The sequence below is a fragment of the Dromiciops gliroides genome, chromosome 2 (assembly GCF_019393635.1).
Source record: "Dromiciops gliroides isolate mDroGli1 chromosome 2, mDroGli1.pri, whole genome shotgun sequence".
NCBI lineage: Eukaryota > Metazoa > Chordata > Mammalia > Microbiotheria > Microbiotheriidae > Dromiciops > Dromiciops gliroides.
In genome coordinates this window covers 123,466,456-123,489,680 of record NC_057862.1, presented here as the reverse complement: position 1 = coordinate 123,489,680, position 23,225 = coordinate 123,466,456, and positions in this window count along the sequence as shown.

Here is a 23,225-nt window from a genome sequence, read left to right as displayed (position 1 = left end):
AGCTTGGAATCAAGGAGACCGGGTTCAGATTTTGCTTCTGATACTTACAGGGGTGGGGGTGAAGGGGGGGGGGTGGGGAAGGCCAGAAGTCATAAAACCTCTAAATGACTTAGGTCATTAATATCTGCAATCTTCAATAGTGGGTAGAGATCTTCCACTGACAAAATCATAAATCCTTCCTATATTTGGATGCTTTGAATTATCATTATCTGTTTTTGCCTCACCCCAACTACACTGCAGGCTGAATGAGGGCAGGGGCTATCTTCTTTCTTTCTTTTCTTTTCTTTTCTTTTTTCTTTTTCTTTTTTTTTTGGTGGGGCAATGAGGGTTAAGTGACTTGCCCCGGGGTCACACAGCTAGTAAGTATCAGGTGCCTGAAGCTGGATTTGAACTCAGGTCCTCCTAAATCCAGGGCCAGTGAGCCACCTAGCTGCCCCCTATCTTATTTCTTTCTCACCAGGCTGTACTCTGGACTTCTCCCCATGCCCCAGAAACTTCTTCACCCTGGAAAACTACTCCAGCCCTGAAATCCATGCCTGAGAAATATTCTCTGCCCCTGTGGCCTCTCCCTCTGATTGGATGGTTCCTTCAGAGCCTCCAATCATTCTTCGTTTCTCACCAGATTGTCTGATCCAGTTCACTGCAAGTCATGACATCACCCCATTGTCACGGTCCTCTTCAAGAAGGAAGGACTAACAATAACAGCAACAACCAGATTGTACTCCAGCCTTTTCTGCCATATTCCCACCCCTTCATCTTCTGCTCCACCTCCCACCTACCCCACTCCACCCCTACCATTCCAGCTTCTTTTTGTGGGTTGTCTTCCTCCATTAGAGTGTAAGCTTCTTGAGGTCAGGGACTGTCTTTCTTATTGCTTACATGTCTATTCTTAGTGATTAGCACCATAACTGGCACCAAGTAAGTGCTTAACAAATGCTCACTGAATGATTATTTAAACTTTGTACCTCTTGTGGTATCCAGCACTCAGTAGAAGTCTAACAAATATTTGTTGAATTGAATTATGGGAGGAGGGGAAAGAACAAGTATTTATATAGTGCTTACTGTGTTCCAGGTACTGTATAGGTGGCATAGTAGATGGAACACTGGCCCTGAAATTGGGAGAATCTGAGCTCAAATCTCACCTCAGACACTTACTAGCTGTGTGACCCTGGGTAAGTCACTTAACCCTAATTGCCTTAAACATCTGAAGCCATCGACAATTGACCTGATGTATATCTTGACTCTGAACCCAGATGGCTCTGGAGGAAAGAATGTGGTTGGTGACTTTGCATGGCATGGCCCTCCCTCACAAATCCAAATCGCTGCAAGTCATGGTCTTTGAGAACACAGGACAAACAACAACAAGGCACCGTATTAAGCTTTTTTACAAATTTTATCTTATTTGATCCTCATAACTACCCTTTGAGGAAGGTGATATTATTATCCCTATTTTATGGCTGAGGAAACCAAGGCAATCAGAGGTTAGGGGGACTTTCCCAGGGTCACATTGTGACTGAGGCCCAATTTAAACTCAGGTCTTCCTGATTTCAGGCTCAGTGCTCCATCCACTGCTCTACCAGCTGCCTCCTATAGCAGCATGTAGACATAGATATATGGATTGTGATCCTACTGTAGAAATCTTCAATATAACATCTTTTGTTTGTTTTTTGTTTTTTGGTGAGGCAATTGGGGTTAAGTGACTTGCCCAGGATCACACAGCTAGTAAGTGTTAAGTGTCTGAGGCCAGATTTGAATTTAGGTCCTCCTGACTCCAGGACTGGTGCTCTACCCACTGCTCCACCTAGCTGCCCCTCAATATAACATCTTTTTAGAAACTATGGTGGTACTTTGAAGAGGGCACTAATCTCAACTTCATTCAAAAAATTCAAAATCCAAATATCATTAAGGATAGCCAAGTGACAAAGTACCTACAGAACACAGGGCCTGGGATGAAAACTGTCAAGCAACCTCTCTGATTCCTTTCCATAGCACAGAGTACTAGAGCCATTGACCCTATGGAAAAGTTAGTTGGGGTCTAGAGAAAAGGTGATGGAAAATGCACTGGTTTTGGAGTGAGGGGACCTAGCTTCAAATACTGCCTCTCCTACCTACCTACTTACTCACTGACTCACTCCTATTCACCTCTGTGTGCCTGTACACTCTCTCTGACCCTCTATTTCTTCATCTATGTATAAAATGAGAAGATGGAGTTGGATGGCTTTTTAAGCTACTTGCAGTTTAAGTGGTGCAGTGGATAGAGTGCCCAGCCTAAAGTCAGGAAGACTTGTCTCCCTAAGTTCAAATCTGCCTTCTGGTACTTACTAGCTGTGTGACCCTGAACTAGTCACTTCTCCCCTTTACTTCAGTTTCTTCAACTGCAAAATGAGCTTCGAAAATTATCTTAATTTGTGGAATGGTCTTAATCTTCCAAAGGGCAATCATGTGCCGTGAAAGAAAAAGAAAGTTCTTCTGGAAAAGAAAATTTTAGCAAAAGAAAAACAAGTTAAAAAAAAAAGAAAAAAGAAAAAGAAAAACAAATTAGGAATTTCCTCACTAAGGGTGGGGGGAGGTCGTGGAAGCCCTAGCTTTGGGGAGTTACTACAATAAGATAAAGAGCTATCACCTTGTGGCCTCTTAAAATCGCTCATGTTTTTAATTCTATGATTCTACAGGCCATGTGGGCCTATGTATGCCCACATACATGCAATAGTCCATGTGCCCTGTATTGTCAACTTCTGATATTGACACTAGGGCCCATTATGCACCCAAATCCATTTTCTCTTCTGGTACCCTCTGTAAGATTGGAAGGGACTCCATCGACCATCAAAGCCGGTTGACTTTATATAGATAAGAGAACCAAGGGTCAGAGAGTCATGAAAGGATTTATCTAATTTCATACAGCAAGTTAATTGCAAAGCCCAGACTAGAATTTACATCCCTTGACTTCCAGTCCAGTGCTTTTCCAGTGCACTACACCACCCAATCAGTGGCAGCAACACCAGCCTCCATCGATACCCCCCAAAGAGAAAGTGCCTAGCCTACTGCCTGTACTGCAGTGATAATCCCTAAGGACAAGTGCCCCTCTCCTATTGGAAGAACCAACACGTTACCCACCCACTGCTGGCACTACAGCTTCTTATTCCTATAAGTGGAAGACATAATAAAAAATAAAGAAAATAACAATTCATGTTGAAAAGCACTTCTCTCACAAAACTCCTGGGAGATAAGTAATATAAACATTATTAACCCATTTTACACCCTGAGAAACTAGGGCTTAGAGATGTATGCATTGTGAAGCTAGGATTCAGACCACAGGCTTCTCCAGCTACTTTGAGCAGTTCTCCAAGCAATTCTTCTCAGTTTCTACTTACCACTACCTTCCTATAGTAGCCAGGAACCACTAAAATCTGTTTTTCTAGCTAGAATGAGGCACCACCATCCTTCGCTCAGGCCCCCATCCCTGCCAATCTCAGATCACACTGCCTACTGTTGGGCTCAGCCCTTGCCTGCCACCTGCAGGTGGAACCTCTGCTCCCATCCCACTCCTCAACAACTCCCTCTCCCTCCCCTACTTCTCTTCTCCTCCGGCCTCCTCCCTCCCCCCCCCCCCCCCCCCGCCCCCAGCAGCATCCCATGTCCAGGCAGAGGAACCTAGTGGCTTCCTAGCAGGCCAGGCAAGAAAGGACCAGACTCTGAAATTACAGACTCGTTTACTAATTGCTGTGCGTTCCCTCTCTGTAGGTATATCATTGCCAGCAATTAGTACAAAGATCTTTTCCCACTCTTGTTAAGTTCCTGGGCTGCAGTTAAATGCTCCCAGATCCCATTTAAATGATTTCAAATGCAATTCATTCTGGCTCATTAAATAATTCCAGAGCAGTTTTTCCTTCCCTCTACCACCTCAGGAGCCACCATTTTCCCCAGGAAAAAAATAGAGAATAGTAGAATGGGGTACCAGGCAACAACTGGGACCAAGGGACAAAGAAGCAGAGGTACGGGCAGGGACAACAATTCTTGGTTCTGATTGTCTTTAGTTCATTGTTTTACATTTCTCTCCTCCCTCCACCCTCCTGCCTCCCACCTCCCTCCCTGCCTCCCTTGTTCCCTCCTTCCCTCTCTCTCTTTTTTCTAACTCCCCCTCAGGCTCTCCTCCCCCATCCTTTTTTCTCTCGGAAATGACTTCACCTGACAGCTATGGATTTAGAGCTTTTTTGCCAATTACTTATGCCCAGTGAGAAAATGGGTTTTTAATGTCTGTCCTTGTTCCGACTAAGCTGGTTACCACATAGTGAAGCTCAGCCTGGATTCCTCATATCTCCTTAGTAGCCCCTTGCCCATCTCCCAGGGTCATAGGAAACCATGTCTGAACTATAAGCAGAAAGTGGGGAGGAGGTCAGGGGACAAAGAATCTCTCTAAGCCTCAGTTTCCTTATCTATGAAAGCAGCATGATGAAAAGGATAGGGGGAAGAACTTGGAACCAGGAAAACATTACATTCAAATCCTCCCTCAGGCTCTTCCATGTGTGTGACCACAGGCAAGACATTTAGTTTCTTTGATACTCGGTTTCCTATAAAATTAGGAAAATGACACTTGGAGTACCTAACTGCAGAAAATTGTGACATTCTGGTCCCTTTGACACCAATAATGTATATAAAGTATTTTGCAAAGTGTTCAATGATATAAATGTCAGTTACTGTTATCCAAGATTAGAATGTAAGCCCCTTGAGGGCAAGAACTCTTGGTTATTTCTATTATGTCTCTGTCTTTGTTTCTGTAACATCTAGCACTAGGGAGCTGCTAAGTGATGCAGTGGATAGAACACTGGCCCTAAAGTTGGGAGGATCTGAGTCCAAATCTGGCCTCAGACAGTTTGCACTTATTAGCTATGTGATCGTGGGCAAGTCACTTAACCCCAATTGCCGTAAACATCCAGGGCCCTGATCTATATCTTGCCACTGGACCCAGATGAACCTGGAGGAAAAAGTAAGGTTGGTGACTTTGCACAGTCCTTCCTCACTTAAATCCCATTCATTGCAAGTCATGACATTGCCCCAAAAGACAAACAACCACCACAAGAAGGCCTGGCACACAGTAGGCTCTTCATAAGTGTTAACTGAATTGAGTAAATAATGTAAAATAATGAAGTTGAGAGAGATGCTCTTCAAGTTTCTAAACCCTATAATCCTATAAGATGGAAGAGGGAAAAGGGGAGGGGGAAGATCATAAGAGGAAAGACAGAATTTCATCTCTGAAGTATACTTGATTAGCTGCAGTAAGAGCCAGGCTTGGAGTCCATCACAGAGCCCCAGCCCAGCCAAGGTTTGAAATGGGCCCTCCCCTGGGCATTTCTGGTTTTCAGTGGCTTCGAGCCTTCACTATTCAACTTAACTCACCATAAAATAAATGCCTGTATGCCACTGAGAGGAGTTGTACATTCAAGGTATAAGAAATATGTGCACTTACAAAAAGAAATATTTTTAAATGTCTATCACTGTAAACCCCTCCCCACCCCATTCCTTTCTTGTGCCTGGACACTCGTCCATTTTGCCTAGCCCCAGTCCTGGCTCTGGACAGGAGGCTTCTGGTCCTCCATCTGCTTTGAGCTCTCTAGGTCATGTTGGGAATTTCTCATCAGCATCCCTCTAGATCTCAGAGAATTTTCCTACCTAAAAATGAAGGAGCTGGGTTCGAGCAGAGTGGGGGTTAATCTGGAGTCCTTAGATCCATGGACATATTTCAGGTAGCCTATGAATTTGAATGGGGAAAAGTTTCAGCTTTATTTTCTTTCTTTTTTCTTTCTTTCTTCCTTTCTTCCTTCCTTCCTTCCTTCCTTCCTTCCTTCCTTCCTTCCTTTCTTTCTTTCCTTTTCTTTCTTTTTCTTTTTGCAGGGCAATGAGGGTTAAGTGACTTGCCCAGGGTCACACGGCTAGTAAGTTTCAAGTAAATAAGGCTGGATTTGAACTCTGGTCCTCCTGAATCCAGGGCTGGTGCTTTATCCACTGTGCCACCTAGCTGCCCCCTAAGCTTTATTTTCATTAACCCCTTAACTAAAATTTAATATTTCTTCCAATTATTTGAAAACAATATTCTGAAAATATTGGGAGAGGGAGAAAAAGTATGACAAGCACCAACTCTGTGCCAGACACTATACTAAGTGCTTTACAAATATTATCTCATTTCATCCTCACAACAACCTGGCAGATAACTATTATTATCCTTATTTTACAGTTAGGGAAACTGAGGCAGACAAAAGTTAAGTGACTTGTCCAGGGTCTCCTAGTATGAGGCAAGATTTGAACTCAGGTATTTCTGACTCTAGGTCCAACACTATCCATCATACCATCTAGCTGCCATAAGTTTGACCAGATTTCAAAAAGCATCTGTCTCACACACACACACACACACACACACACACACAATCTGATGCTTCTGGAGCACTTCATTGCAGCAGTCCTAAGATAGGGCAGGAATCATTGAATGTTACAGCTGGAAGAAATCTTAAGCAGAAATAGAGAAGCTAGAAATAGGAGTGATTTTAGGAAGGAAGAATAGGTTTTCTTTTAGACATATTGAGCTTGGGATTTCGATGGGAATCCATGTAGAAACGGCAATTAGGCAGTTGTTAATGCTGTCTTGGAGCTCAGAAATCAGAAGAGAAAGGAGAATGTGCCTTGTAGATTTGGGAGTCATATGCAAAGTCGTGGTAGTTGAATTTCTAAGAGCTCAGGCGGTCACTGGAAGAGAAGACAGAGAAAAACCTCCTAGGATTATGCTACAGGGACATGAGATCATAAACACACCATTGGAATGGACCTGAAAGGTAATTTAGTCTGACACCATCATTTTACAGAGAGAAACTGAGGCACAAAGAGGTTAAGTCCAAAGGAGACTTATCCAATGTTATATAAGACTTAAATGGCAAAACTGGGATTTCAGTCTCAGGACACGTGACTTCAGACCCAACTCTCTTTCTGCTAGGCTATTACGCTTTATTTTAGAGATGAGGAAAATTCAGTTGAGCCAGGTGAAGTGATTTGTTCAAGGTCCCATAGCAAGTCAGTCAAGAGGGAATACTTTCCTTCAGAACTGATATTCAGTTGCCACTAGTGAGAAATGTAGCACTAGCAGGCTCACAGAGTTCTTTCTACCCCTGTGAAGGAGGTAGCACAGATATTATCATCCTCATTTCACACATGAGGAAACTAAGACACAAGATCACACCTACCAAGTGTCAGACCCAGATCTCCTAACTCTGAGTCCAGTATGCTCTCTGCTATACCACATCACAATGCCTTGCCTGGTAGATGTTACCCCAAAACATTTGCAAGCCTTGCTCAATTTCAGCCAAGGGTGTTAACACAGAGAGAGTAGGCAGATCCAAGCTGAGCCTGCAGGAAAGACAGAAAAGGGCCACAATAACTCCTTAGTAGAACAGTGAGATGGAAAAAAATCTGTTCAGAGTGGGATTTGGCCACTTTCCCTAGGTGAGGAGGATAACTGTCTAGGGAACAATCCAAGTGCCTGCTACATAGATAGTGCTTCACATTATGCAGACGGGCAAGCATGGCATGGTAGAGAGAGAGCTTTCCTTGGAGCCAGCAAGACCCAAGTTCAAATCCTAGCTCTGACATATACCTTGTAGGACCCAAAGTGAGTTACTGGAGCTCTCAAGGTTCCAGATAGCTTTCTAAGGGAGCATGAGTCCAGACTCTATGCCTCTCCACTTTGGACAATAAATACGCTCTGTTCAAGTTAGTGAACATTTATTAAGACCCTACTAAGATAGGGGCAGCTAGGTGGCACAGTGGATAAAGCACCAGCCCTGGAGTCAGGAGGACCTGAATTCAAATCCAACCTCAGACACTTTGACACTTACTAGATGTGTGACCCTGGGCAAGTCACTTAACCCCAATTGCTTCACCAAAAAAAAAAAAAAAGACCCTACTAAGCTAATGTGGAAATATTTTACACAACATCATGTATAATGGGTAGCATATCTCTTGCCTTCTCAATGGGTGGAGAAAGGGGGGGAGGGGCGGGGAGGAGAGAATTTGGAACTAAAAATTTAAAAAAACAAATTAAAAAAAAACAAACCACCCTACTAAGGAAGCCTAATGTCCTGGGTAGACTTCTGGGCCTGGAGATAGGAAGACCTGGATTCAAACCCAGCTGTGGAATTTACAATTCTTCCCTATCCTCTTCAAGGTACTTAATCCCCCTGTGCCTGAGACAACTCCTTTGTTTTAAATACTCAACATTTTGTAAGTGGTGATAATTTAGGGAAGGGAATTGTAAATTACAGTCATCAAGTATTTCTTTTTCTTTTTTTCTGGGGAAACAAAGGCTAAGTGACTTGCCCAGGGTCACACAGCTAGTAAGTATGAAGTGTCTGAGGCTGGATTTGAACTCAGGTCCTCCTGAATCCAAGGCCAGTGCTTTATCCACTGTACCACCTAGCTGCCCAATTTTATTATTTTTTAAACTAAAAGACATTTTTTTCTCTTCCTCCTACTCCCCTCCCCACACTGAACAAAAAGAAAATGTCAATAAAACTCTCATATTAAATATGCATAGTCAAGCAAAGCAGATCCCTTCATTGACCATGTACAAATATAAGTGCCTCAATTTGCATTTTGAATCCTTCACCTCCCTTTTAGGAGATAAGTAATCATGCTTTACCTTCAGTCTTCCGGAATCATTATCTGTCCTAAGGTTGATCAGAGTTCTAAAGTCTTTCAAAGCTGGATTTTTTTTGATGTTGTCATTGTATAAATGGCTTGTCTGATACTGGCCTCTTCACTATGAATTAGTTCAGAGAGACCTTCCTAATTTCCTCTGAACCTATCCGTTTCATTATTTCTTACGGTGCAATAAATAGTCCTTTACATTCATACACCATAATTTGTTTCCTGAATAGGTCGGCACCCCATGGTTTCTAGTCGTTTGCTAGTATGAGAAGAAATGTTATAAATATTTTCATACTTATGTATTTATGTATTTTGATTTCTTTGGAGTCTATGCCAAGTAGTAGTATCACTGAGTTGAAAGGTATGCACAGTTTAGTGACTTTGGGGACATAGTTTCCAATTTCTTTCCATAATTCCCAGCTTCACCAATGCATTAGTGTATGCCTGTTTTCCTGCAGCTCCTCCAATATTGGTCGTTATTTTTTCTTTTGTCATCTTTGTCAATCTGATAGGTGTGAGGTGGAACAAGAGGGTTATTTCAACTTGCACTTCTCTAATTTTTAGGGATTTGAAGCATTTTTTTCATGTTTGTTGATAGCGTGGATTTCTTCCTTGTTCCTATCCTTTAACAACTTATCTTTTGAAGGACGGATCTTACTTTTGTAAATTTGAATCAGTGAATAGTATGATCTTACTGTGTGTGTGTATGTGCATGTTTATAGATATGTATACATATGTGTGTATGTTAGCATTTAATTGTAGTCTTCTACAGGGTGGGATGGGCAGAGAGGCAGAAAAAAATAAAATAATAAAAAGTTCACAGCAGAGAACAAAAGAAAATGTAGAAGGGAAACAGAAAACTGAGTAGCTTTGAAAACAATGTATATTTATGACATAGTTTTTCTTGAAATGGAAATTTATCACTGGGTAAATGGAGAATATTATTTTTTTTCTTTTCTCATTTTGTATTTAAGTTTAAAATGAATAAAAACTTTTTTAAAAAGAAAAATTTGAATCCTTTTTTTTTTGGTATGTATCTTGGATATGAAATCTTTATCAGAGATACTCGCTGCAAAGATTGTTTCCCCAGTGACCTCTTTCCTTTTAACTTTAATAGCATTGATTGTGTTTTTGGAAAAACTTTTCAGTTTCATATAATCAAAATCTTCCGTTTACTATCATCCGTGATCCTTCCTACTTTATGAACTTTTCTCCTATCCATAGATTAGAAAGGTAATTTCTTCCTTGCTACTCTGATTTGGTTATGATATCTAAGTCATGTATCATTTGGGGCTTACTTTGGTTCAAGATGTGAAAGGTTTGTCTATAACAAATTTCTCTCAGACTATATTCCAGTTTTCCCAGAAGGTTCTGTCAAATAGTGAGTTCCTACCCTAGTAACTGGGGTCTTTGAGTTTATAAAAACAAACAAACAAAAAAAAAAACAGGCCTTGTAGACTCCTGTGTTTTGTAATCTATTCCACTCAATGACCTCTTTCTATTTTTTTTTACCAGTATCAAATCATTTTAATTATTGCTAATCTAGGTCAGCATCAGAGGATCCCAATAAACCCTTCTACAACTTAGAGCAAAGTTCTTAACCCTTTTCATGCCATGGGCCATTATGGACCCCTTCTTAGAATAATGTTTTTAAATGCATAAAATGAAATGTGTAAGATTACAAAGGAAGCCAATTATACTGGAATAAAGAGGAAATTTTCCCACTCCAGCTCATGGAACTCCTGAAATCTATCTAAGGGGTCTCCAGACCCCAGTTAAGACCTCCTGACTTGGAGGTTTAGAGAGCTGCCTGAGACTCAGATAATTTCAGTAATTGGTCCCTGGTCACAAAGTTGGTAAATATCAGAGACAATATGAACTCAGGTCTTCCCACCTCCAATTTCAGCCCTCTCTTGACCAAGACATACTGCCTTTCATTTGTTCTCCCAATTGATCAAAAGGGAAATAAGTTCTATCGGGGTATTTCTGGGTCTTCTCTATGCTCTCTAGTGCTGTGATCAAAAGGGTTCTCAGGGAATGCTCTCATGAGAAAGAGCTTAGACAAGAATAGGAAGAAGAAAATGAAGAACCTCTCCACTAAACTCCACAGTTGGAAAATCACAAGAAAGAACCCTGTATACCGAGGACTGAGGTGATCTGTTCCATCCCAGGGACTGTTTTATGGATGTTTTCTGAGAGACAGACAGCTGTTGCTAGTGGCATCTTTGATCATCCATATCAGATGCTTTGATGCTGATGGCAATGTGTAATTGGTGAGAATTAAAGTTCAGTTAGGAAAACAGGTTAAAGGGAAACTGGAAAACAAAAATAAGGGTCTCTGCTCAGAGTAGTGGAATCTTCTCCTCCATTCATTCCCCCACCCCAAGAGATGTGGGAATACCCAGCTTTCCTCCCAAAGGCAAGGTCAAGCAAACTGGCCTGTGTCCCAAAGCACAAACCTAACCTCAGTTGGCTTGTTTGTATGTCTCATTCACTTGCCAGGAAATACTCCTAGCCATCTGGTGTACAGAGGAAAGAGCACTGGATTTGAAGTTAAAAAAAAAAAAAACTGGGTCCAAATCAAGGTTTGTTCATTACTGTGTGCCTGTGAACAAGTCATTTCACTGGGCCTCAGTTCCCTCCCTTACCTGTGAAATAGCAATAATTAAAATAGCTCACATTTATATAGAGCTAACCATGTGCCAGGCACTGTGCTAAGCACTTTCCAATGATTATTTTTTTGGTCCTCACAACAATCCTGGGAGGTAGGGGTTATAATTATCCCTATTTTACAGATGAGTAAACTGAGGCAAACAGTGACTTGCCCAGGGTCACACAACTCATTAGTACCTGAGGCTAGATTTGATGCCTGACTCAAGGCCAAGTGCTCTATCCACCTCACACTAAATGATCTCTAAGTTCCTATCCTGTTCTATATCCCAAGATATTAAGATCCTCTAGGACAGGAATAGTCTATTTTCTGTCACCATGAGATGAGATATGACAATTTCCCGCCATTTCCCTCTTCCATCCCCAACCACCATTTCTTCCAGATCACATTGCCCCATAACCAACTTTACTTAGACCCAAGGGGAAAATACAGGGCTGCTCCCCTACATGGTCTTCCAGGCCCATCCCCCCACACCATAGGGTCATAATTATAGAGCTAGATGGGACTTCAGTAGTCATCAAATCCAACCCCTTGATTTTACAGTTGAGGAACTAAGACCCAAAGACAATAAGTCTCAGAGGAAGTAAGTGACAGAGCGCTAATGCCCCTGTACATGAGCTGCAAATGAACCATGGCCAGTGTACAAGGCAATAATACTCTGGATCAAAACCCAGGAGCCTGGAAACCAGGTCAAGTGTTTGTTGGCTTTGAAGGGACAAGCACAACAACAGACCCAAGGCAAACCTCTGTCTACCTTCCTCTTAGAGGACAACCCTAACTCAGACCCATAAAGCAGCCCAATGGACCATGGGGTCTTCTGCCATTCTTTAAATATGCCCAATAATAAGCTGGCTGTATTCCACTGGAGAGTGACTCAAATCTCACATCAGATGAATGATGGGAGTACATGATATCTCATGGCAGAGAGGAAAGGTCAGAGAACCTCGGTTCAAACCCTGCCTCTACTATTGCTTGAATAACCTCGTCAGTCACAACCTCCCTTGCCCTCAGTTTCTCCATCTGCAAACAAAGGCAACAGACCCCATGAACTCTCAAGCTTCCTCTCCAACCCATCTTTCTACCCCTATTATCTGTCACACCCCTTCCCACACACTATGGCCCAAACAGGCCTGTGTGCTGCTCCATACACAACACAGCATGGGCCCCATGCCCAGAAGGTATTCTGTTCTCACCTCAGCTCTTTAGAATCCCTAGTTACCTGCAGAGCCCAGATCAAGTGCTTTTCCAGATTTTGCCCCATACTAGCTCCTTTCCTCCTTCCCCCAACCTCATGCTATCTTGTATATAATTTTGTGTGTGTGTATACCCACACATACACATATACATGTGGATATGTATGTATATATACATGTATATGTGTGTGTATATATACCTATATATGTGTGTATATATACATGTATGTGGAGAGAGAGAGAGAGAGAGAGAGAGAGAGAGAGATGGTCACCTGGTCACCCTTGGTAATATGTAAGTTCCTTGAAGGCAAGGATTATTTCCTCTATTTTTAATTCTGTAGAATCACTAACTAGCATAGTGATGGATGCAAAGTAGGCACTTTACAGATGCTTAGAGAGACAAATTCAGACAGATAGACAGACAGAGATCTCTGATTTTTATGGGTCCAGGCCCAGTATATGTTGTTAAATAAATATTTCCTATCTCCCTCTCCAACATTGACTTAACCAGAGCAAAAACCCACCAGCCCAAGGTGAAAAACCTTGGACCCAAGAGCAGGACCAAGAATTTAAGTAGCGCAGCTGATATTCACTTCTCCCCTCTATGATCTGTTTGGTCATTCCATGTGGCTGACTGACTCCTAAAGTATTCTGCAAGTTGGTCTTGGGCCCCCCTGCTATTCTTAGCCTATGGCTCAGAGCAACTGAGAAGTAGCTCAGGACACCCTGTCCCCTGCCTGCTGGCACCTACTACCTGACTCCCTCCTCCTTCAGCCCAATGGCCCCAACTTCACAAGCAGGTATTATCGACTATGCCACTTGACTCAGCATGATGCCCCGTGGCAGTCAATAACACCAGACAGCAAGAGAAATCACAGAGAAAAACAAGCAATAGGGAGCAAGGAGAAAGGCAGAGGGAATAGTGAAGTGGGGGATGAGCTCCAGGAGGCAAGCAGCAAGGGAAAGAGAGGTTAAAAAAGGAGAAAAGAAAAGGTAGAAAAAAGAGCAAAAGCTCTTATTTCTCATTGCAGAAACTGTAGAATTACAAGAACCCAAATCACTCTTTGGTCTCTCACAACATAAGCAAGAGTCTCACCACTTTCCCTCTGACCCATCCCTGCAGCCCCTCCCTTCTTGGAGTGTATAGAATTTTTTTCACCACCTTACAGAAGCATCTGGCCCTGGATTACAAGCTCAGGAGAGGAAATCTATTTATGACAGAGACATGTGATAAATAGGTTATTACGCCCCAAGCGAACAGTCAGCTGAAGATGTTCCAGGAAATACATCTGCCTTCAATGTCGCAGTGTTTCCAAGAGTTCTTGTGGTATGTAATAAACCAGGAGAGCTGAGAGGGTAAGGGGGGAATGTGGGGCAGAGGGGAATGTCTGGCTTTGAGAACGGAGAACTCCTAAGGGTAGTGGTTTGGAAAGCAGGCCTAGCAAGGAGACTAATGGAATCCAGTACATAATTGTCAATAATTCTTGTTGGTAATGATGATCTCATTATACATGTGTGTGTATGAGGTATATGTATGCCCATAGAAACACACATACACATACACACACACACACACATATATATATATATATATCATATACATATACACACATATATATATCAGGTATATAAGTATATAAGTATAAGATATTATGTGATCATCATATGTCTGTTTGTGTACATATGCTTATATATATGAATCTATACAGACTATATATAACATATACATATATCATCTACACACACAAAAATCTTGATTGTCTTCCCCATTGCCTACCAACTAAAGCCCAAACCTTTTCATCTAACATTCAAGGCCCTCTATAATCTGGCTCCAGCCTAACTTTTTTTTGGGGGGGGAAGGCAATCAGGGTTAAGTGACTTGCTCAGGGTCACACAGATAGTAAGTGTCAAGTGTCTGAGATTTAACTCAGATCCTCCTGACTCCAGGGCTCCAGTCTAACTTTATGATTCTCTCTCCTACTATTCTCCTTCACTTACACTGTGTTCAAACAAAAGCAGACTATTTGCCATTCTCTGGACATTCTATACTTTCTTTGACTCTGGGCCTTTGTTTACCTATATCTAATCTGGTGAAATATCCTTCCCCCTTGCCATCTACACATTTTCAGATTCAACTCATCCTTCAAGGCTCAGATCCAACACTCTCCTTCTCAAAATCTTCCTCATCTCCTTTTTTCAAACTGGAAGCCATCTCTTATAGTCTAAATTCCCCAAAGATTATTTCTCTCTCTCTTCCAGTGTATTTTCCCTTGTATCATGGTTATTTATGTGCTTTCCTAACCTTCTCTAATAATAATGGCTAACATTTATATAGAGTCTTACATATATTATCCCCATTTGCAAGACCCATGAATAGGTTGTGAGCTTCTCTGTTGGTCTTCCATTCCCCAAAATATTAAAGGCACATTCTCTCATTCCCTCTGTCTTCATCAAAGGGAAATGAAATCAGGAACTGGGTTGTGATGCTCCTAAAGGGCCAACCCTGCAGGACCTCACAGGGAAGTCAGCTTCCTGGGTTGGACCATGAGGTTAATGACATTGATGTTGACATACCTACTTTGCACCATGGGCTCTCCCAGTCCTTTGTGTGCACTGATGCTGCCTCGGGATACCTCAGAGGAAACCTAGTAATTAATACATTTGTTTGACAGACGGGAAAACTGAATTGCAGAAAAGTTAAGAATAGAGCTGTCTGATTCTCTTGGCACTTCTTCTGATGAGCTCTGCACACTTTGCAGGAACATTCTAATTCATCCTCTCTACAACCCAAGAGAATAGAGAGGTCAGTGACAGAAGTGGGAAGGAGACAGAGACCAAGGGGAGAAACAGTCCTCTGCTTTGACCTCCAAAGGCCACTGTAATGTCATTTAAAGCTTATGTGTGGCCTGGGTGGACAAAATAGATGGTTCAGGAGCTAGTCAAGGAACATAGAGCACTAGACTGGAAAATGGAGCACAGCAATTTAGGGAGCAGAAGGTTGAGGTGGTTATGGGTTACTGGATTGTCTCGTGTCCTTCCTGCCTCATTAGCATGTGCTCAATAACCCTGTTGGAGATGAGCTACTAAACCAGAGCTCTGAACCTCAGAGGTCATTAAAGACTTACATACCCTTTCACAAGATTCCACCATCTTTACACATTTCAAGCAAGAATAGAATTCTTTAGATGTGTCCTCAAGCCAGTGGTCCTACCTACTTAGAACACTTGCATTTGACCCATGGGTTTTTAGAGTTCTAAGGGTAGGTGGGTCCCTTTCTTTTCAGTTCTGGGGACCTCTCCATAGGAATGGAGTTCCTCTGACCACCATCCCTCTGATCTTCATGTCTGACTCCTCTGTCTGTGGCTGCCATAACCCTTTCCTGTTCTATGGTTGACAATTGTTCATTCCAAAAGCAATGTGGGGATCTGCTGGGAAACTTTGATGGATCCTCATCTTCAAGAAGCTCAGGCTTTGAAAAACAAAACTCGACATAGTTCAGTGTAGAAAGAACCTGTCTTATCATTTGCCTCCTGGATAGAGCATCAGATAACAGAGGTACCTCCCCCAACCCAGGGATGTGCTGCAACCTACTTGTATAGGCTAGAAAGTCAATTTATTAAATTTTAAGTGTGAGCATTTACACCTTAAAAATGGCTACAATTCAAGGCTTGATTTGTTATTTTGCTTATGGTCCATAATTAATAATGTGATGGAGAAAATGTTAATAATGCAGATTAAACTTAAAAGCATGTTGGATGTACTCCCCCACCCTAAAGAGCTCACTGTTGGGGCAGCTAGGTAGTGCAGCAGATAAAGCACTGACCTTGGATTCAGGAGGACCTGAGTTCAAAATCTGGCCTCAGACACTTGAGACTTACTAACTGTGTGACCCTAGGCAAGTCACTTAACCCTCATTACCCTGTCCCCCCCCCCAATTTTTTTTAAAGAGCTGACTGTTACACATTTGCCAGTACACTCCTGCCCCTAACCCAGCCATGCTGCCAGCTATGCAGCCCCAGGCAGTGGCCAACAATGATTCTCATGACCTCCCTCTTCACCATCCTTCATCTTGCAGGGTCTAGGCCTGTAGAAAAAGAGCTTTACAAGGACATAGAGAGGTCAGCTACCCAAGGGACAATTTTGCTGGCTTCTCCCTGCCTGCTTAGCCCTAAGCCAAGCCTCCTCATGTGTGTAGATGAGTTTGCATTTCAGTGGAGGGTCATCACCACCCTGACTTTATGCCTGAACATAAGAGGGGGAAATATTCTCTCCTACTCCTTGGAAAGACCCATAAGGACACTTGGGTTGTCTACCTTCTTCTCCATTGTTGCAGACCAGTCTCCTATGGATGCATATGCATGCAGGTTCACCTATGTGTTGCAGTATGGAAGATCTGGTGGAAAACTGGGAATTAGCCTCATTAATTCTAACAGTGACATGATTTAGTAGTAGGGAGGAGGTTTTGTTAACCCCCCTTCTATAGAAGTAACCCCTGAATAATAGAGGCAATGTGGTATAATGAAGAAAAAATGGATTTGGAATCAACCAATGTAGGCTCTACTATTGAAGCTACTTATGGGGCCTTGGTTTAGTCATGCCACATGGTATAGTAGACAGAGCATTAGCTTTTCAATCAGGGAACCTGGGTTCAAATCTCACCTTTGATGCTTACTACATGTGTGACCTTGAGCAAGTTGCTTGTCCTCCCTGAGCCTATGTTTCCCCATCTGTAAAATGGAAAACTTGAAATTGATGGCCTCTCTGGTCTCTTCCAGGCTACATCAATTATTCTTGAACCTTCTCTGGGCCTCAATTTCTTTCTCTGTGAAATCAGGTCAGTTGGACAGGATGGTTTCTCTCTTACAATGAGAACTAAGGGAATGCTACAGATCAGTGGTGAGATGAGGAATAGGACCATATATAGGAATTTTGTATTAATAGTACAGCAGGCAATGGGACACATAGAAACGTACCCTTTCATATATAACTGGGGAGGAGAATGGACTTCCAGATAGAGTCTGGGCTCCCTCAAATAGAGTAATGCCTTCCAAATGCTCCCCTGTGGTTACGGTCCTGAAGAGGGCTCCTGGATACTAGTCTACTCTGCCACTTGCTGGCCTGTATGGTTTTCTAAGGGAGCACACCTCCAAAACCTTGGAGTGTTGAAAGAGCAAAGGCATCCAATCTCCAAGTGAGATGGGTCCATGGTTGGGAGAGCCATGGAAAGGTGAGAACAGTGTAATCAAAGTCTCTTTGCCTCCTCTTAGACCCAGCTCCTCTTCTCTTTGAAATAAATGCAGTTGCTTCGTGAGAAAATGTGAGCACTGAGTGCAAATATAAATCCTCAATTAAAATATACTCTTGTGTCCACGAGAAAGGAAAGGGAAAGCTGTTTGCTTGAGAAATGTGTTCTTCCATCTGTTAAACAACATCCAGGTGCTGCCGTGATTTCTCTGACTCTGAGATTTATGCAACAATGACTTTCAAAGGCAGAGTGTAGACAAGAGGAACAGATGGAGCTGAGCTCGCCTATCTGCCGGGGATCCGCACGCTAACTCAAAGCAGTTTGGAACTTTGTGGGCTTCTACATGTGAAGGGTACATGGGTGGTGAAAGCTTCTCTGAGTGAAGGGATGGGTGAGCCAGGGCTTGGGTGAGTAGGGATAGTAGCAGGGAGGATAAAGGGAGACTCACAAGTGATCATGCCAGAAGAGTTCAAGGAATCATCTGATACATGTTTAGCCAACCAGAGGATCCCTCCCCCCTCCACCCTCACTGAGAGGGACTCCTTTCATAGGATGGTAGAGAGCTAGAAGAGACCTTTTGGGTCCCCTAATCTAACCTCTCACTTTACAGTTTAGGAAACTGAGACCCAGAGATGTTGAGTGACTTGTCCAAGGTTACACAGGTTGTAAATGACAAAGTTGGGTTTTGAACCCAGGTCCTCTGACTTTAAATCTGTTACAAACGAAAAGTTCAAGACACATAATTCCTGGGTATTTGATCATTTTATTAATTATAACTAGCAAATAATTAATAAAAGGATGGTCATTTGGCCATCCCTCATAAACTAAAGATGGATCATGGCAGCCTCTTGATACTTATAGACCCTTGGAGGAGTGGGTATTCTCAACAAGTGGGAATCAACTCTAATTGGTTAACAATTAATGAGATAATGAATATTATAATGAGAGGTGGACCTATGCTAATGTGGGTTTGGGGAATGTGACTTTGACTATGTCACTCTTTTTTTTTTTTTTTTTTAGTGAGGCAATTGGGGTTAAGTGACTTGCCCAGGGTCACACAGCTAGTAAGTAGTAAGTGTCTGAGGCTGGATTTGAACTCAGGTACTCCTGACTCCAGGGCCGGTGCTCTATCCACTGCGCCACCTAGCTGCCCCGACTATGTCACTCTTAATCTCAGACCACCCCCATTAGACAAAGGATCTACACCCCTGTCCCAAGCCTAACTAGAACACAATGGGCCAGAATTCACCTAGATTAAATTCTTTTGACTCTTTAATCAGAACTAAGCTTCCTCAATTGGATGGGGTCTGAACAAGATTGAGGAGAATGTTAAAATACAATTTTATCATCAGTCCTATTCTTCATAGGCTGATTTGAACTAGTAGAGAATGAGGAAATAGGCAGGGGGGAAATCCTGGATCTCCCCAATTTTAACACTTGATTATTTAATAATCATTTCTCTCAAATCTAACACTTTCTACTGTAACACACTGTCTCTTACTCTCTCCCTCACTCATTCCCCTTTGCTTATAGAGAATTTACTTTATATACTTTCTACCTAGAGAATATGAATGAATGGTTCAGATGGCAGGGTAGAAGGACTGTCATGAAGACAGCCAGTCAATAACAACAACAACAACAATGAAGATGATGATGGTGGTAATCTCTTTTATATGGTATTTTATAGCTTATAAACTCTTCCACGTATATTATCCCACTGATCATCATAACAGTCCTATAAGGTAAGGTAAGCAAGTATTATTCCCATTTTACAATTAGATGAAGCATGAAATGAAGTGAAATGACAGAACCAGGACCAACTCTTAAGTCCTATGAGCCTGAATTCAGTCTTTGTTGCAGTAATAATAATGTACTTGTCTCCCTGAGACAAACTGACCTTAAACTGATGTATTCAGTTTAGCCTACAAGTTTCTCTTCTGTGCAAGAAAAAGCTGAGTTCCTTTCCCATATCCTCTCATTGTCATTCCTCCTTGCATCCCCGTTCCCTCTTCTCTCTTTCTAAACTGTATCAGTTATATACCAGGACTAGGATATCACAATCTATGACCCCAGGGAGCAAGTTCTCATCTTCTACCGCAAGTACAAAATGCTGAGAAGACAAGGCATCATTAGGGGGAAAAGTGAATAACAAAAGTTGCCTATAAAAAAAGGGGAGCTCTGGTTTACAAACTCTGGGTCTCCCAACAATGGGATCTCACTTTATTGATCACTGACTTTCTGAACTCTTCATATTATGGGGTTTAGAGTTTGAAGGGACCTTAAAGATCATCTAATACTGTGGGGATTAACGTCGTCCAACCTACTACAAAGAGACTGAGGCAGAGCTCTGAGTCAATGGCACTCTATTAAAGAGTCCATGGTTCCCTCTAATGAGTTGGACCTCAGATCTTTTTCATGATCTGAGATATGTCCTTCTTCCAAGACCTTATCTTTATAAGGTTTGATAGCATATTTGATACCTGAACATCCTAAAGAGCCTATACGAAGTACAAAATTCCATTGATTGACAGTCTTACTTCATGGGCCAAAAAATGGTGCTAGAAATGGTATGTCAGCAGGGTTAGCTATCTCCACTGACTAAGTGGTCATAATATGGTCCCTTACTCATGTTGGACAAGAGAGAGTGGTCCAAAGGTACAGAAATAACTTGGAGGACTTTCCATGTAATTGAATCACCTCTACCACACTGGGCTTGATCACCATAACAAGGAAAAACAAGGGTGGAGGACCTCTAGTTAGCTTTCTATAATTAAGCAAGTGAACTTACAATCTGCAACTCACAGCTAATATACGGAACATTTAATCACTACCCCTATGAAACCTCATCAAATTGATTAATACTGATCGGAATAGGGGCAGCTAGGTGGCACAGTGGATAGAGCACCGGCCCTGGAGTCAGGAGTACCTGAGTTCAAATCCAGCCTCAGACACAACACTTATTAGCTGTGTGACCCTGGACAAGTCGCTTAACCGCTTAACCCCAATTGCCTCACTAAAAAAAAAAAATACTGATCAGAATACAGTAAGGGTCCAAATAAATTATTTCTTATAATACAATGCCCTTAATTTGTAGACAGGGAAACTGACGCTCACAGGAAAGATGTGATTTGCCCAAGGTCACACAAGGAGCAACTAACAGAGCTGGAATTCCAACCCAAATCTTCCAACTCTAAACCCATTACTCATTCTACTATACCACATTTCTTTTTTTCTTTTTTTTTTTTTTGGTTTTTTGCAGGCAATGGGGATTAAGTGACTTGCCCAGGGCCACACAGCCAGCAAGCGTCAAGTGTCTGAGGCCGGACCTGAACTCAGGCCCTCCTGAACTCAGGGCCGGCGCCCCAACCACTGCGCCATCCAGCTGCCCCCTACTATACCACATTTCATCCCAAGGTCATTATAAGTAGGAAAAAACACAATATTGATTTTTAAGACTACAGTCCTCAGTGCAAATGGAAGAAAAAAACCTATCTTAGTGCCTGTTCTACCTAAGAGAGGTATAGGACTGAGGCAGCAGTGGTGAGAAATGAATGTTCAAGTGAACAGCATCTTCTAGAATGAGTCCAGCTGATGTAATTGCTCTAATAGCTGCAACATGACCTTCGTTGGCTTTCCCATTCCATTCTTCCCCATCCACAGGGCTTTTACATCCTGGAACAAAGACCAAAAGTCAGCGTCATTGGAGTTGACTAGTCCAATAGTCCTCTCTGGAAGAAATTTACAGGTGAATGCTCTACTTCTCTGTCAGAGATCTGTTCTACAACATAAATGAATACATGAATGAATGAAACAGCTTTTATTTAGCACTAATTATGTGTAAAACACTGTATTAAGTGCTAGGGATACAAAGAGAAAAAAGTAAGACAGTTCCTGCTCTCAATAAGCTCATATTCTAATGGGGGAGACAATATACACCTGAAAGTTAGATGGAAAGGTCCCATGGTCCTTAGAGTACAGTGGCAAAGGATATGGTAATGCCTTTTCTTTCATGTCATTTGCACTGATAAAATCACATCTGTCTGTGATGTTGGACCATCTAACAATGCCAAAAATTTTGCACTGCCTCTTTTTATTGAGAATAGGTGACTGACTAATATCAAGCCCTGTTGACCTACACACACCCCGCCCTCAAAGAAACTTAAGGCCAAGTAGGGCCTGATGATTATAATTCAGGTTGGAAAATCTTGAACCTGAGGAAAGACTTCAGAACCAATTATTGATGCTAAATGAGATGAGGCATGCTCCCATCAGTCAATCAATAAGCATTTGTTAAGTGACTTCTGTGTGCCAGGAACCAGGCTGTCCAGTGACATCACAAGGATGATGTCTTGACTTGCTCATGAATTAGGTTTAAATAAGGCAGAGCTGATCAAAGTCATTAGCCTCACTCTCTCCTCCAGAGCTCCAAAGTCATCGAAGTCCAGTGGTAAGACAAAAGTTGAGATGGCTGGTGATGGCCCAGGAGGCAGTGGGTTACCTTGGCCTTTCTAACTTAAGGTTATAATTTCTAAACACAATCTGGAGGAAGTAGAGAGGAGGGTGGGCCTCCAGGTTTGGGGAGACACATACTGTGACAATTCTCAATATTCTCATGGTGTGGCTCTTGGAGATAGGAAGACAAAAATGAAACATTTTCTGCACTCGAGGAGTTTACATCCTGATTCCTCATTCCCATTCCTTTGATAGCTTTAATCTGGTGCCAAATTTTGTTATTTCTACTTTTACAACATTTCTCATATACATCTCTTCTCAGATCACAAAGCTACAATCCTAGTTCAAGCCCTCTCTCGCCCTTGCTCTAGTGTAATGCTCTTCTAATTGTTCTCTATGCCTCAAGTCTCTCCCTGCTTCAATCCATCCTCCACTCAGCTGCAATGGTATTTTTAAAATCAGTTATTTGATGCTTATTTAGTATTTGGATTAGTGTGACACTTGAAGAATTGGTTGCTTCATTGTACATAGAGAGATCTTTTTCTATAACAAATTTACAACTACTGTTATATATATGATGTATATATATATATATGTGTGTGTGTATGTGTGTGTGTATGTATACACACACACACACACACACACACACACACACACAAATAGATTCCTCCCATCAATGGCTTCCTATTACCTACAGATTCCTCTGTTGTGTATTTAAAGCTCTTCTTACCCATCCCCTTTCTGTCTTTCCACTCTTTTAATATTTTTCCCCATACATAGACATTCTCCAAACCAGCTACACTGGCCTACTTGCTGTTCTTCCCATCTCTGTACCTTTTCACTAGCTTAGCCTCACCTCTGCCTCCTCCCTTTAAGAGTCCATTCAAATCCACATTCTACAGGAATTCTCTCCCAGGTTCCCCAGGGGCTAGTGCCTTCCCTTTCCAGATTACTTTCCATCTACTCCATATGTGTC